This window comes from Canis lupus, chromosome 31 (genome assembly GCF_003254725.2).
Source record: "Canis lupus dingo isolate Sandy chromosome 31, ASM325472v2, whole genome shotgun sequence".
Taxonomy (NCBI): domain Eukaryota; kingdom Metazoa; phylum Chordata; class Mammalia; order Carnivora; family Canidae; genus Canis; species Canis lupus.
The window spans coordinates 16,502,623-16,518,790 of record NC_064273.1 but is presented as its reverse complement, the minus strand read 5'-3'; the positions used below and the strand labels follow the sequence as shown (position 1 = coordinate 16,518,790).

The 16,168-nt window shown below is 39.1% G+C and overlaps 1 pseudogene; it reads left to right on the top strand.

Annotated features, from left to right (window-relative positions):
- The window catches only part of LOC112661662 (ADP-sugar pyrophosphatase-like), a 53,792-nt pseudogene extending 45,642 nt beyond the window's left edge, over positions 1-8,150 (top strand).
- The last annotated feature ends 8,018 nt before the right edge of the window (positions 8,151-16,168 follow it).

Sequence of the window (16,168 nt, the reverse complement as noted above, 5' to 3'; positions counted from 1 at the left end):
TGCTGATTTTCAGGTGTTAGCAGTTGGGGGAGCTGCTGTGCCCCTGCCTGGTGCAGGGCTCGGTGGGGGTTGTTTACCCCGTGAGGCCGCAGGAGGAACAGCCCCAGTGGCGGGGCAGCTCTGGAAACCTGGATTCAGCTCCGGCAGGAACTCCGGAGCTCTCCGTCTGCAGGGCCTGGAGGCTCCGGGGCGGGGCCGCTGATCTGCTCAGCTGGGGCAGGAGCGTCCTTGCTGTCCTGGGCCCTCCCGGCCTCTGCCTGTCCCGGGGGAGGCGGGATCCTGGGCTGTGTCCCGGCGCCCTGTGCTCCGGAGCCTGCGCTGGTGGATTCGCGCTCCCGGGCCGCGCAACCCCCTCCGCGGAGCCGCCGCCCGAGCCCCTCCGAGCTGCTCCTGGAACCGCGCAGCCCCCTCCGCACGGAGCCTCTTCCTCTGCCCGAGCCCCCCGAGCTGCTCCCGCCCCGCAGCCCCCTCCGCGGAGCCGCCGCCCGAGCCCCCCCGAGCTGCTCCGGGTCCCGCCGGGTCCCGCCGTGCGCGCTGCAGCCCTTAGGGAGCTCGGCGCACTCTCCTGGGCGCGCAGTTGCTGTTACTGTCCCCGGGAGCCCGAGGGCATCCCCGCCCTCCTGGGTCCTGCTCCAACTCCCTGGAGCCCCTTTCCCCCGGGAAGGTCGGTGCAGCTCCTGCTCCTCCGGGACGGGGCTCTCCTGTCCTGGGGACACTGGCCCCGGCCTCAGCCCGGCTCCTCGCGGGCCCCTCCCCCTTGGAGGCCTTTGTTCCTTTACTTCTTTTTCCCCGTCTTCCTACCTTGATAGAAGCGCAAACTCTTCTCACTGTTGCATTCCAGCTGGTCTCTCTTTAATTCTCAGGCCGAATTCATAGATTTTCAGGATGATTGGAAGGTTTTCTAGGTAATTTGGTGGAGACAGGTGATTTGGAGACCCTACTCCTCCGCCATCTTGCTCCTCCCCCCAGAACAACTTTTAAAAACACATATAAATAAGAAAGGGGATTTTAAAATGGAAGAACTGTAAGTTACAGAAGTATCTTTTGACTGCAAGATTACCTTGAGTATATATTTATAACTTAAGAAGTCAAAATAATTTTGATCATATATTTCCACTATTAATTTGAAGGACTAAGGAAGTAAAATGTATCTTTATTTTATCCTTTACAACATCCATGCCATATCATTGAACAAGTTTTAAGAAAAAGAGCCACCACAATATAACTTAGCCTTTACTTGTAAATCTTCAGTTCAACCCAATTACATGCATAGCTGACCTGCCTATCTTGCCAATTATATATATATAACAGTTTTGCAATTTTGTGATTTAGTTGTTAAATATAGTAGTATAAACTGTGAAGCCAAATTATTATTTCAAGCACTCTGAAAACTAAAAAACTCTTATGATGCATATTACAAAAGGAAAGTAAAAAACAATGACTCCTAAGTGTTTCAGGATCTCCAGACTACTTTCTTTCATATAATATACCTGACATGCTATAGCTGAGTCATAGATTAAAAAATATTTTATATTATGTTTTTAAAAGTGACATTATGATATATTCCTATGTCATTAAAATTTTCTCTTTTTTTAAAGATTTTATTTATTAATTCATGAGAGACACAGAGAGAGGGGCAGAGACATTGGAAGAGGGAGAGGTAGGCTCCCTGTGAGAAATCTGACGTGGGACTCAATTCTAGGACTGTAGGATCTTGATCTGAGCCAAACACAGAGGCTCAACCACTGAGTCACCCAGGTGCCCCATTAAAATTTTCTTAAACAAAGACTCCACCCAGATATTTTTTAAAAATCAAAAAGAAGTTTGTGTATTTGGAGAATATGTTCCCCATACAAGAAGTTCAAAACTATATTTATGGAGTTAATAATGGTAGATAACAGTGGCCTAAATTACTCTGAACCCTTCTTTCTCTTAAAAATTGGCACTATTTTTTAAAGATTTATTTATGTATTTATTTATGAGAGAGAGAGAGAGAGAGGCAGAGACAAAGGAGGAGGGAGAAGTAGGCTCCATGCCAGGAGCCCGACATGCGGGACTTGATCCCGGGATTCCAGGATCGTGCCCTGGGCCAAAGGCAGGCGCTAAACTGCCGAGCCACCAAGGGATTCCCTTGCACTATTTTTTAAACATTATAAAAATGTATAAACATTGGTTTAAAATGGATCTGGTAAGATATGAAACTAAAATTCCTAGAATATAGGGAAAAAAGCCCCTTGACATACATCTTGGCAAATATTTTTGGGGGTATAACACCAAAAACACAAGCAACAAAGACTAAATAAAGAAATAAATGGTACCACATCAAACAGCAGCAAATAAGCTCTGTGCAGCAAAGTAAACAATCAGCAAAATGAAAAGGCAACTCAATGAATGGGAGAAAATATTTGCAAATCTTACATGTGATAAAGGATTAATATCCAAAATATATAAAGAACTCATATAAATAACTAACAACAATTAAACCCTTAAATAATTCACTTCAAAATGAGCAGAGAAACTGAGTAGACATTTTCCCAAAGACATCCAAATGGCCAACCAACAGTTGTATATTTATTTTACTTTGCTTTTAATTTTTTAAAGATAAGACTTTGTAATCATATTGATCTATTAAAAATATACTAAACATCATTAATCCTGAGGGGAATGCAAATTAAAATCACAATGAGATGTTATGTCACACCTATTAGAATGGCTATAAGTAAAAGGACAATAGATAACAAATGTTTGCAAGGATAAGGAGAAAAGGGAACTCTTGTGCACTGTTGGTGGGAATGTAAACTGGTAAAGCCACTGTGTAAAACAGTATGGAGGTTCTTCACAGAGTTAAAAATAAAACTACTATGTGATATAGCAATATTATCTCTGAGTATAGATCTAAAAGAAATGAAAATAAGATATTGAAGAAGAGGGACGCCTAGGTGGCTCAGCAGGTGAGTGCTTGCCTTCAGCCCAGGGCATGATCTTGGCGTCCCAGGATTGAATCCCACATCAGGCTCCTCGCAAGGAGTCTCTCTTCTCTGCCTCTCTCTCTCTCTGTCTCTCATGAATAAATAAAATCTTTAAAAAAAAATTGAAGAGATATCTGCATGCCCGTATTTATTACAGCATTATACATAATAGCCAAGATGGAACAAAACAAAGTGAGTGTCAATAGTTGAATGGATATAGATGTATATATACAGTAGTCCCCCAACCAGAATTTCACTTTGTGCAGTTACAGTCAACTGCAGTCAACTGCAGTTCAGAAGCAGATCATCTTCCATCTGATGTATCATCAGAAGGTTAATAGTAGCCTAATGCCACATCACAAGGACTGTGTCATTCATCTCGCTTCATCTTATCACTTAGGCATTTTATCATCTCACATCACCACAAAAGGAAGGGTGAATACAGTACAATAAGATATTTGGGAGAGAGAGAGAGAGAGAAGACCACACCCATATAACTTTTATTATAGTTATATTGGTAAAATTGTTCTATTTTATTGTGGTTATTGTTGTTACCTGTTTACAGTACCTAATTCATAAATAAAACTTTATTGTATGTACATATGTATAGAGAATAACACAGTATATATAGAATTCGAAACTATCTGTGGTTTTTGGTATCCACTGGGAGTTTTGGAACATATTCAAAACAGATAAGGGAGGGAAATCACTGTATACAATGGAATATTATTCAATCATGATAAAGAATGAAATCTTGTCATTTGTGACAACATGGATAGACCTTGAAGACATCATGCCAGAGAAAGACAAATACTGTAAGGTATCACTTATATGTGGAATCTAAAAAAAACACACTCCTAGAAAAAGAGAGTAGAATAGTTTGGGGTGAGGGAAATAGGGAGGTGCTGGTCAAAGAGGACAAACTCCCAGTTAGAAGATGAATAAATTCTGGGGATCTAATGCACAGCATTGTAATTATAGGTAACAATACCATATTATATATTTGTAAGTTGCTAAGAGTGTAGATCTTAAATGTTCTCACCACAGAAAGCAATGGTAATTATGTGAACTGATGAAGGTATTAGCATTGCCACTAAGGTGGCAATCATATTGGAATATAAAAGTGTATCAAATCAATTATGTTGTAAATCTTAAGTTTACACAATGTTATATGTCAATTTTATCTCAATAAAGTTGAGGAAAAAATTGCCTAGAGCAAAAGACCCCAAATAGCCAATTCAACAATGAAGGAGAAGAATAAAGTTGGATGCCTGAGACTATCTGACTTCCAGACTCACTTACTATAAAGCTCTATTAACCAAGACAGTATAGTACTGGTGAAAACATAAATTCATCAATGGAACAGAACAAAGAGCTCAGAAATAGACCCACACACATTTAGTCAACTAATCTTTGAAAAGGAGCAAAGGCAATACGACTGAGAAGAGTCATTTCAAAAAATGGTGCTAGACTGTTGGGGATTTACCCCAAAGATACAAATGCAATGAAACGCCCGGACACCTGCACCCCGATGTTTATAGCAGCAATGGCCACGATAGCCAAACTGTGGAAGGAGCCTCGGTGTCCAACGAAAGATGAATGGATAAAGAAGATGTGGTTTATGTATACAATGGAATATTACTCAGCTATTAGAAATGACAAATACCCACCATTTGCTTCAATGTGGATGGAACTGGAGGGTATTATGCTGAGTGAAGTAAGTCAGTCGGAGAAGGACAAACATTATATGTTCTCATTCATTTGGGGAATATAAATAATAGTGAAAGGGAATATAAGGGAAGGGGGAAGAAATGTGTGGGAAATATCAGAAAGGGAGACAGAACGTAAAGACTGCTAACTCTGGGAAACGAACTAGGGGTGGTAGAAGGGGAGGAGGGCGGGGGGTGGGAGTGAATGGGTGACGGGCACTGGGTGTTATTCTGTATGTTAGTAAATTGAACACCAATAAAAAAAAATAAAAAAAAAATGGTGCTAGAACTGGATCTACAAGCAAAGGAATGATCTAGACACGGCCCTTACACGTTCCACAAATATTAATCTGAAATAGGTCTCAGTTGTAAACATAAAACATAAAACTCTAGAACTCCTAAAGATGACATAGAAAATTAAATGAAAAAAATAAATAAATGACCTCAAGTGTGATGATGACTTTTTTCATGTAATCCCAAAGGCATGATCCCTGACAGAAATAATTGATAGGCTGGACTTCATTAAAATCAAAACTTCTGCTCTGGGAAAGACACTGTCAAGAGAAAGTGAAGATAAGCCATACACTGGGAAAAATATATGCAAAAGACATACTTGATAAAGGAATTTTATCCAAAATATCCAAGGAAATCTTAAAACTCAACAACAGGAAGATGAGCAGCCTGGTTAAAAAAAAAAAAAAAAAAAAAAATGCTAAAAACCCTGAAAAGATATCTCACAAAAGACCTACAGCTGGCAGGCAAATAAGCTTAAGAAAAGATGTTCCATACCATTTGTCATCAGATAAATGCAAATTAACACAACAATGAGATACCTCTACAGAGCTGTTAGAATAATCAAAATCTGTACCATTCACAACACCAAATGCTGGTGAGGATGTGGAACAACAGTAACTCCCATTCATCACTACTGGCATGCAAAATGGGACAGCCTCTTTGGAAGACAGTTGGTGGTTTCTTACAAAACCAAACATAATCTTACCATATCATTCAGCAATCACACCCCTGGATATTTATCCACAGGAATTGAAAATTTACGTTCACATGAAGACCTGCAAGCAAATATTTACCTAATCGCTGAAACTGGGAAGCAACCAAGATGTCCTTTAGCAAGTAAATACACAGAGATAAATAAAATGCTACATCCAGACAGCAGACATTATTCACTGCTCAAAAAACATGAAGTACCAAGCCATAAAAAGACATAGAGGAAGCTTAAAAGCATATTACTAAATGAAAGATGCCACTTTGAACATGCTGTATAATTCCAGCTACAGGACATTCTGGAAAAGACAAAACTATGGGTACAGTAAAAAGCTCAGTGGTTGCCAAAGAAGCCAGGGCAGGGGTCACAAAGAATTTCTGGGGTAGTGAAATTCTTCTTTATGATACTATAATGGTAGATAAATGTCATTACACATTTGTCAAGACCCATAGAATGTATAACACTGAGAGTGACCCTAATGTGAACTATGGACTTGTGCTGATAGCACGTCAAGGCAGCCCCATCAACTGTACAAATGTATCACTGTAGTTCAGGATGTTGATAGAGGGGGAAGTTGTGCAGACATGGGGTCAGGGCATATATAGGAACTCCCTATACTTTCTGCTCAATTTTGCTGTGAACCTAAAACTGCTCTGAAAAACAAATTCTACTAAAAATTATCTGAATCAGGAACTGAAATGTTCTACATGAGTAGAACTATGCAGTCTCATAATTATGTTCCAGTTTACTTGTAAAAATGACCGTATCAACTAAGGCAAAAACCTAGGACTTGGAAACTCTTTTTTTTCCTCTCTTTCTCTCTCTCTCTGTGTCTCTCATGAATAAATAAATAAAATCTTTTAGGACTTGGAAACTCTTAATCAAACCTGTGGCAAGGCCGATGAAAAACAAGGGGAAAGAAGAGTTCCATTATATCAGGTATATAAAAATGGGACACTTGAACACATATCTTAGAAAATCATTCTTATAAGGGCATATTTTGTGGTGACACACCCTACCTTACCTTTAATAAGCCACACCCCTAGAGAGTCTCCTCCCCTTAAGTACTAGCACAACCTATGACTTCCTTGTAACCAGAAAAATACAGAAAAAGTAAAAGGATGTGGCTGATGTAATTAAAGTCTCAAATCTGTTGATTTGAGCTAATCAAAAGATTATCTTGGATAGACCTGATTTATAACAAGTTAAAGTTCTTAAAGAATACTGGGGACTTTCCCTGAGGTGGGAGATTTTCTCTCTACTGCCATTGAAGAAGCAAGCTCCCCTAAGTTCTTTATCAACTGGGAAATGGATTTTGCCAACAACCCAAGGAAGCTTGAAACCTAATCTTTTTTTCCCAGCCCCTAATGAGAATACACCTCTGCAGACTGCTTGACTGCAGCATGTGGATGCCTTAAGCAGAGAACTCCCGTTAGCTATACCCAGATTCTTCACCAATGGAAACAGAGATAAAAATGTCTGACGTTTTTACCAGTAAATGTCTGCTAAGTTTCTAGGCAGAAACAGAAAGGCAGTACAATTACCCAAGAGTTACAGGAGTGATTTAAGAATAACAAGGAATAGTCTTTTACCAATCAAATCAATAGTCAAAACTTTCCCTCTGAAAACATAGGTGTTCCACAAATTATTAAATTTTATTTATAGAAAAATATCAGGGACAGAGATAAGCCTATGTATTATACAAATAATTTGGACAAAGTAAAAACTGAAAGCTGTTAAGCTCATTACCTACTATCACTTGCCGTAGGAATGCAAGAATGGGCTGGTATTTAAAAATTATCATTGTAAATCACCACATTAGCAGATTAAAGATAAAAAGAAAAACTCAGAGTAGACCCATGAGAAGACAACTAATACAAATGTAGCAATTATGACAAGTCCTACAACTTGATAAACCTCTCTGCCAAGAATCAAAGTGACATCATACTGAAGGGGGGAAATGTAGTCAATTCTTTTACTCTGAGCAAAATGCCAGCTTGCTCACTAATACAGCTTATCATCAATACTAGAATTCCCCGCAGGTCTCACCGATGAGGAGAGCCCAGAAGCAGCTGCTCTTCGGAAGCTTGAGGAAGAAACTGGCTGTAAAGATGATGTCGCAGAGTGTTCTCCAGCTGTGTGTATGGATCCAGGCTTCACAAACTGTACCACATACATTGTGACAGTAACTATTAACAGAGATGATGCTGAAAATGTGAGACCTAAACCAAAGCCAGGAGACAGAGAATTTGTCGAAGTAATTTCCTTACCAAAGAATGACCTGCTGAAGGGACTTGATGCTCTGATAGCTGAAAAATATCTCTGACAGTGGACACCAGGGTCTATTCCTGTGCTCTGGCACTGAAACGTGCAAACACGAAGCTGTTGGAAGTGCCTTTCCTGAAGTTTTAAGGCCAAAGGACAGTAGCCATGTTCTTATAATCAAGACCACCAGGCCTCCTTCACTAAGATTTTGTATTCAGCTTAGCTGAAATGTAGATTTGAAATTAGCTTTTTCCTTTTTTCATTAAATAAAAGCCAACGCAGAATACAAAACAAAAAACAAAAAAAAAAACAAAAAAAAAAAAACTGGCTTGTCACCAACAAAGTACTAAAAGTCCTCGCCAAGGAAATAAAACCAAAGTTAAGGAACAAAAAGTAAAAAATTAAAAAAAAAAAAAAGATGATTTTTCTTTAGAATTAAATAATGATGCTGAAAATCCAAGAAGATCAATAATCACTCCTCTACAGCTAAGATGTACTCAGCAGAGTAATTGTATCATATATAAAAACAATAGCATTCAAAAAATCAACAATAGCAAAGAGTTTGTATATAAAAAACAAGAAATCATTTAGTATGACAGATAACTTATTTATATGATCCTACAAAAACTTTTCAAAATAAAGGGGAAGTTTGCTAAGCCTCATTGCATATCAAAATTTGACTCTTAAAAATGTTTAAATCTCTGTGATGTCAAAAGCATAATGAGTAATGTTAAAAAATAAAGAACTGGGGAATCAGTCACATATAAGACAACAAGCAGCTAATTTAAATACAAAATTAAAAAAACAATCATATATCGAAAAGAAAAAGACAAACAAGAACAACTTACAACAAAAAAGCAGAATTAGCATAAGCGGGAAAACCAGAGGCTTATGAATACATGAATTAACTACAACTGTGATGACAGTTTATTCTATTCAGTTAGTAAATATTAGGTACTCTCAATCCCATGTGTTGGCCAGCATGTGAGAAAAATGGAAAAGAAGTAATAATAATCTGCTGGTGGGATCATAAATTTTCTAAATATTTAAGAGATAATTTCCTGAAGACCTGGTATGATTTAAATTGCTCATTGCCTACATCCATGAAGAATGCTGGAGGGAAACAAAGATTCAATGCCGCATTGTTTGAAAACCAAATGTGGATAGAATTCTCATTAGAAACGGAGGAGAACAGAGTAGAAAATACACATAAATGATAATTCCATAATCTATTTGTATATACAGATTATATATATTATATATTCAGTATATATACTATTCTACTTTTATAATTTTCTGTATAATTTACATGTTTCCTAATGTACTTATAAGTGAATATTAATAGTGAAGGTCTTGTATAAAGGTAATTAGCCATATACATAAGTGATAATCTGCAAAATTTAGTAATACATAAGTAAATAAGTAAAATAATCTGCAAATGGAATACTGAATGGCTTGATAAAGCCTCAAGTCCCCAAATCCTCAGGTAAAGAAAAGAAACATGATTTTCCTTTCAAAAAACAAGTTAACAGGTTTAAGAAAATAGGAATATATATGTATTTGTTATTACAGTATAGGAAGTAATGGTGAGAACATCCTGAGAACAAAAATAAAGAGAATATAAGTTAGATTTGCTTAGGAAGTGTGGAGGAAGAAAAGCTCAAGTTGAATTTTAAAAGACATTAGTAAAATCCTATCACTCAAGACCAATGATTGTAATGAGAACCAGGCTCCCAATGAAACCTAGGAAACTCTAATTTTCAGGTACACAAAAATAGAAGTAGATATTTCAGAGAAATAAAAGCATTCATTTATCATGTGCCTGGACAGGTGATAGGGCCTTCACACAACTTTCCTAAAAAAATCATGTTTACAGATAGTATCTCATATCAAGATAAAGAAATTTGGCTCAGATGAGTTAAAATGGTCGAATAAGAAACTCCTGACGGCCAGAAACATAAGCCTTTCCTCACTCTGAAATTTCTCTCTTAAGAACTAAACCTCATAAACATTGTAAGAGAATCGCTTCATGGAAGGCAATAAAGAAAGATTCTCAAAAGGATTATAGATACAACAGAGAAATGAAATGAAAATTACAGAATTGGAGGGAATGATGGATGGCATTTGGCAGTGTCACCAAATAGGATAAAGTCCGTATGTGTGGGGTGGTAAAATGGGCGAGAAGCAAGGAACAGGGGATACTAACTGTGCTATTTTGAGTGCGCTGTGAGGAAAGAAAATGAGAAGATGCTTATTTAGAAAGAATTATATGGATTTTTCATCTAAAAACATTTTATGGCTATTTAAAAAATGATATTATAGTCTACCAACATCATACTGAAGGTATTTCTTTCACAAATAGTATGATTGTGTATATATATGTACATATATATGAACAAATTATAGATGAATCATAACGATGGAACTTACAATGGCAATATACAAAAATCAAGTTGTATATATGAGGAAAAACAATTAGGAAATAAAATATAAAAGATATTATTTCCTGTATAAGAAACAGAGTGCATAGTAATAGATCTAACAGAAGAGGAGCACAGTCCTCCCCTAGGATCTACGAAATGTGAATAATGTTAATTAAAGAAGATCTCAATAAATACGCTATTCCAGGTTCAAGGTTTGGGAAAATCAATCTGGTAAACACATAAATTTTCTCCTAATTAATATATTGATTCAAAACAATCCCAATAAAAATCCCAGCAGGTACCTTAGCAAAACTTCATTAGCTGTTTCTAAAATTTATATGAAAAATAGAGATTCATGGAGAGCCTGTGCAATCTTGCAGAAGTATAAAAAAAAACCTGAAGAGCCTTTATTCTCAGGTATAAAGATAAATTATAAATATAAATATGATAGTATACCATTAGTTCAGAAACAGACCAGCAAGGGGAATACAATAAGGTGTCCGATCACCTGTCAGTACAAGTATATCCGCAGTGAGGCAGGGAAGAGTCTGGTTTTGGGGAGTGGCCCCGCTGGTTGGGCACTTGCAAAAATGTGAATCTTGCGGGAGCCGCGCGGAGGCGGCAGTGGCTGGGGCGGCCCCGCGGCAGGTGCAGAGCCTCTCTCCGCTCCGCTCCCTCCCGCACCCCGCTCCTGCGCATCGCCCCAGTCCCGCCGAGCCAGCGGCCCGAGCGCCACAACCAGCGACACAAGCAACACCACGAACCAGGGAGCTCCAACAGCTGCCGCCCGGGGGCTGAAGCCGGGCTGTCTTGGAAGAACAGAAACCTGGGGCCTCGCCTGCGTCCGGCTCCGCACCTCCCCATATTCTCGGGTGGCGCTGTGTGGCCCCAGGCCCTCGGACCTCGCACTCCGCCTGTTACCGCAGACAACGGATTCTTCCCAGAGGATCTTTGCACACCTCTTAGAGTGTATACAACAGCCAGTGAAGATTTAAGCGCAGTCCCAGGTGTGTCTTTCTTTTTTTTTTTTTTTTTTAATATTTTATTTATTTATTCATGAGAGACACACAGAGAGAGGCAGAGACGCAGGCAGAGGGAGAAGCAGGCTCCTTGCAGGGAGCCCGACGCGGGACTCGATCCCGGGTCTCCAGGGTCACCCCTGGGCTGGAGGCGGCGCTCACCCGCTGCGCCCCCCTGCCCCGGGCTGCCCAACCAGCCGGGTGCGTACAGCACAGATTTCCAGCCAGGCCCGTGGAGCCCCCCCGCACCACCGCGCCGCGCCCTCACCGCCTCAGCTCCCCCCAACCCCCCCAGAAGGACCCCGGGCGGGCAGTAGTCTTCGGACAACGGGCGGCCCCAAGGTAAGCGTTCGCTCAAAAGACAGAATGTTCTGTGACTTATTTCATCGAATTCGTGGAGGAAATTAAAGGAAAACAGAAAACCCGAGGCGAATGGGCCTACCGGACGCGGCTCTGGAGGGAGCAGCACCACTGCCCGGGGGAGCAGCACCATTGCCCGAGGGAGCAACACCACTGCCCCGGGGGAGCAGCACCACTGCCCGGGGGAGCAGCACCACTGCCCGGGGGAGCAACACCACTGCCCGGGGGAGCAGCACCACTGCCGAGGGAGCACCACCACTGCCCAGGGGAGCAGCACCACTGCCGAGGGAGTCGCAACACTGCTCGGGGGAGCCACACCGCTGCCGAGGGAGCACCACCACTGCCCGGGGAGCAGCACCACTGCCCAGGGGAATAGCACCACTGCCCGAGGGAGCAGCACCACTGCCCAGGGGAGCAGCACCACTGCCCGAGGGAGTAGCACCACTGCCCGAGGGAGCCCCACCACTGCCCGAGGGAACAGCACCACTGCCGAGGGGAGCAGCACCACTGCCCGGGGGAGACCCACCATTCCCCGGGCGAGCAGGGTTCAGCTCCTCCCTCGGCTCAGCTCTGACCCGCCAGCGGCCACCTCGGACTCACCGACTCACGGTCTCTCGGACTCTCGGACTCACCCGCCAACCAGAGCCTTGCAGACGAGCTCGCAGCCTCCTCTCCCCTGCACCGTCAAGCCCCAGGCCCAGCGAGCTGCGGACGACTCTGGGCCCAAGTGCCAAGAACAGGTCGTGCTGCCCAGCTCTGGGGTTAGCATTTTAAAAACCCTTAAAACTAAAGGAAATGAAACCCAAAGCGTGTATGTAGTTGAGATTCTCAGTCCCTGGGTTCTGTCGGGGCTGTGGGGCTTAGGCGTTGAGGAGGAGGAGCCTCATGTTTTGGATGGATAGCATATTTTCTAGATTGACTTTTGGACCTGTTTTCGCAATTCTGTTTTTATTTTATTTTATTAGATTTGGTCAGTTAAAAATATAAAATTCGATGTTTATTAAAAAAAATTTAGTATCAAAAAAATCACATTTTACCATTTCTGAGTATCACATGGAAAGAATTCGGTTAAAGTGCCTGGCAAACAGAAGGCACCTAATAAATGTTTGTTGATTTTCAAACTGAATGACTTCACCAAATAAAAATGACTCATGCAACTCTATGTAACTATTTTATAACAATCAAGTGTAAATTACTTCACAGATCCTTTCAATAAATAGTATTCATTCCCTAGGACAGTTTATTAACCATTAGCAAAAAATTGCTTTCAAAATACTTCAAGACACTATCAACAGATGCATTTATTCTGTATTTTCAACCCAATGAAACATAATGGAAAAGTGTTTTGAATGAGAGTTCATAAAAAAAATCACTTCAATAACCTGGATGACACATACCTAATTAAATCCCTACATTCACAGAAATCAATTCTAGTTGCATTGTACGCTTAAATATGAAAGATATAACAATACTATCTAGAAGAAAATGTATCTTGGTTTTTATGATCTTCATGATATTTATGTAAACAAATCTTTTAAACAGGATATAAAGACAAAAAAGATAATTTGACCTACATTAAACAAATTTTATTCATCAAAAGATACTACGAAGAGAGTGAATAGGCAAGTCACTGTTTATCTACAGTTCATATTACTTGACTAAGAATTCATAGCCAGCATATATACAGTGCTCTTACAAATCAATAAGAAAGAAACAGTGTATTAGTTGGCTTGGCCTGTTGAAATAAGGTACCATAAACTGAGTGGCCTAAACAAACAGACAAACAAACAAAATGCATGGTCTCACAGTTCCAGGAAGCTAGAAATCCTATGTCAAAGTGTGAGCACTGTTGGGTTCTTCTGAGGGCTGTGAGGGAGAAATCTGTTCCCTCTTTCTTCTCTAGATTCTGGTAGTTTGCTAGAAATATTTAGTGTTTTAGCTTCTGCTATATTAATTGATCTCCATCTTCACTTGGCAGTCTCCCCCCCGTGTGTATACGTCTGTATCCAAATGTTTCTCTTTTTATAAGGACTGGGCATAACGGGTTAAGATCCACCCTTAGCCAGTAGGACCTCATCTTACTTTTTTTTTGTTGCTTATTTTATTATTTTGTTGGGTTTTTTTTGTTGTTTATTTATTCATTCATTTACTTATTTCTTTTTTACCTTTTAAACTATTGCATTTTTAATATGGTTTATTTGAGAGTTGCTCAAATAATTTAGGAAGTAAAAAAAATAAATAAATATAAATCATTGAAGTTAGCAAGTAAAGTAAAATATCCAGAAAAATCTTTTGTATATTTTCATAACCATCAGTACTATCAGAAATTATGTTCTGACCCATAGCAACTTTTCATTTTTTTTTATAGCAACTTTTCAAATACCATTGTATCATTATGAATATACTTCCTGAAAAATGGAACCTCAGCTTTAAGAAAATTTTCTTACTAATCTATTTGAATGAAAATTCAAATTTCCAAAATACTTATTACATCCTAAATGCACTGTATACAACTAGTTTTATTATTTTTAAAGTGTTAACTTTAGTCAGAATTTCCATTGTTTGAGGTAAAAAAAGTCTACTCAGATCCAGTTGTACAAATAATGTTACATTATTATGTTACATTTAGCATCAGTTTGGGATTATCATATGATATAACTATAAATTATAACTACTTAAAAACAGGAATCATATACCTGGAAAAATGTAGTCTTGCTTCTTTCATAGCCTATAACTAACAGTGACTTTTTTCATAATTTGATTATGGGTTTGGTTGTGATTATGAGAAGCTTTCTTAACACAATTCTCTACAAATAAATATAAAAAATCAGAGTTGTCATTTAGGTGAAAACATTGTTCAGTTCAAATTTAACAAAAAATTGATAAACAAATACTACATTTTATTTAATTTTAGTGAAATATGGTTAGTATATATATATATATGTGTGTGTGTGTGTGTGTGTGTAGTGGTTAAAAATCTCTCTTAGTCTTATATTTTTTACCTAAAGTGTTATAAGGAATATAATATATATTTATATAATGAGAAGTATATATATATCTTACATATTTATTATATATCCTTTATATATTATCATATATATGTGTGTGTGCGTATATATATATATGATCTCTCTTTCTCTCTCTCTCTATACATATATATGACATATCATATTATATATATATATATATAATAGGATATATATCCTTTTTTAAGGTAAAAAAGTGCACCTTTCCAAAATAGGATTCACAAAGTACCATGGCTAACTTATCCTTGTAGAGTTGACTGAATTTTTTCAGGTTCTTGACTACTTCTAAATCTTTGGGCCCAGGGGTTGGGAAAAGGGAAAAACAAAAATTAACCTAAAACAAGACAAAACAAATTAACTTAAAACATACCCAGTGTTTTTAATTCTCCTACTCCCCAGAGCTACACATCTGTGGCTTATCCTGACAATATGATAACTATAGTTTGTTTGTTTGTTTGTTTTGTCAATGACTTGTTCCATGTTCCTTTTATCCTCTGCTGGAAAGCTGAAAAAAAAAAAAGGATTATTTCCTGGGGCAAAGGAAACCTGAAATTACGCCTTTTCTGAATTCTCTTGGTCTAATTCTGTACTGTATTAATAGAAGTAATTTTCCATTGGCCATGTCTATTGAGCAAAGGAGTATTAAGAACACCGGTGAATTTGTTGGGGCCCTATTTGCTTCCATTTTGTAGCAACATTCTAGTTTATACTTAGTAAGTAGAATTATTCACACTGGCCAGTAAAAGTACAATGGCCCTTTTTTCTTGCTATTGGTTTAGTGGTATGAGATGTCAAAAATATTTGTAGGTATGAGTCAGTCTCCAAACCACTGGAAATAAGAATCCATTCTAAAGGGAAATCTTTGTCCATTGAACTTGAAAACTTCCAAAAACTCCAAACAAACTGATTCAGGATTTGGAAGAAAAAGTATCGTCAGTAGATAATCACTTGTAATACTGACAGGGTCCACATTCCTGTCTTCTGCCTGACTCTCAGATTCCTGTAGTCTAGCTAATGAGTAGATATCACACCTAACCTATTAGATGCGGTCCTAAAACTAAGTCTGTAGCATATCATCCATTATTCTATTAAGCCTGCTTTTTCCTTTCCTTTTTTTTTTTTTTAAGATTGTATTTATTTATTCATGAGAGACACACAGAGAGAGGTAGAGACACAGGCAGAGGGAGAAGCAGGCTCCATGCAGGAAGCCCAATGTGGGACTCGATCCTGGATCCCGGCATCACGCTCTGAGCCACTCAGGTGTACCAAGCCTACTTTTTCCAATCGTTTGTTCAGCTAATGAATCCTGTGTTGTGCCCAAGATTGCAAATCTGAGAAACCACCAAGGAGCCGACACCGATGCAAGCCCATGAGGGTTTATTTGCAAGCTCGAG